The sequence below is a fragment of the Gossypium hirsutum genome, chromosome A02 (genome assembly GCF_007990345.1).
Source record: "Gossypium hirsutum isolate 1008001.06 chromosome A02, Gossypium_hirsutum_v2.1, whole genome shotgun sequence".
NCBI lineage: Eukaryota > Viridiplantae > Streptophyta > Magnoliopsida > Malvales > Malvaceae > Gossypium > Gossypium hirsutum.
Genome location: NC_053425.1, coordinates 51,774,406 through 51,775,648, shown reverse-complemented (window position 1 = coordinate 51,775,648; position 1,243 = coordinate 51,774,406). Strand labels below are relative to the sequence as shown.

Sequence of the window (1,243 nt, the reverse complement as noted above, 5' to 3'; positions counted from 1 at the left end):
TTTTCTTACCAGTAAGGTGGTTGTTGAAAACCCGGAGGATGTTGTGGCCTTTGATTTCCTTGACCGCCCCACGAGAAATTGGGATGGTTCCTCTAACCTACATTATAAGTGTTACTATATGGGTTATTTTGGGATCCAGAGTTATTGTTACCCATTTATTGGACTTGTTCCTTCTCGATGCTAGGGTTGAAGGGTTGATATTCTGTACACGCTTCTCCTCCATTTGAATCTCACCTCATCACTGGATGTACCTGAGTAGAACCACACAAACCGTCAATCTTTTTATTTAAGAGTTCTACTTGGTTAGATAGCATAGTAACCGTCTCGAGGTTGAAAACACCGGCTATTTTTGTCGGCTTTGTTCTCATAACTTGCAACTGATAGTTATTCAGTGACATATCCTCAATAAATTTGTAAGCCACCTCAGATGTTTTATTATTGATAGTTCCTCCAGTAGTTGCATCAATCATCTGCCGAGTCAAAGGATTCAAGCCATTGTGGAACGTTTGAACCTATAGCCAAAGCGGTAACCCATGGTGAAGGCACCTTTTCAAAATGTCCTTGTATCTCTCCCATGCATCATAGAGTGTTTCTAAATCCATCTGCACAAAAGAAGAGATATCATTATGTAATTTCGCTGTTTAGGTCGATGGAAAATATTTTAATAAAAAATTTTCGGTCATTTGTTCCCAAGTAGTGTTGACTCTCGTGGTAACGAGTTCAACCACTGTTTACCCTTATTCCTTAATGAAAAGGGAAAGAACCAAAGATGGATGGCGTCATCAGAAACGCCATTAATTTTAAAGGTTTCACAAAATTCTGGGAAATTTGCCAAGTGAGGTTGGGATCCTTGTCCTGCAAACCATCAAACTGAACAAACTGTTGTATCATTTGAATTGTGTTAGGTTTCAGTTCAAAATTATTTGCAGCAATAGTAGGTCTAACTATACTTGACTCAGTTCCTGCTAAATTAGGTTTAGCATAATCATACATAGTGCGCGGAGCAGGATTCTGATTAACAGTAATAACAGGAGCTAGCGGATTTTCTTGGTTTTCAGCCATCTCCTCGGTTGGGTATGAATATCGTCCTCTTGCTCGTTATTTGTGTATATTAAACTTTGCCTTATTTTTCTTTGGTTTCTGTGAACTATGTGATCGATCTCACTATCAAAAAGCAATGGTCCTGACGGGTTTCTTCTAGTCATAAATTATAAGAACCTGCCAGAAAAAAGGAAAAAAGAAG

The 1,243-nt window shown here is 38.6% G+C and overlaps 1 non-coding gene across 1 annotated transcript; it reads left to right on the top strand.

Moving 5' to 3' along the window:
• The first annotated feature begins 528 nt into the window (after positions 1-528).
• LOC121216911 (small nucleolar RNA R71) lies at positions 529-634 on the top strand. The gene has a single exon (XR_005913120.1). It is a non-coding gene; the product is annotated as a small nucleolar RNA R71 (small nucleolar RNA).
• The last annotated feature ends 609 nt before the right edge of the window (positions 635-1,243 follow it).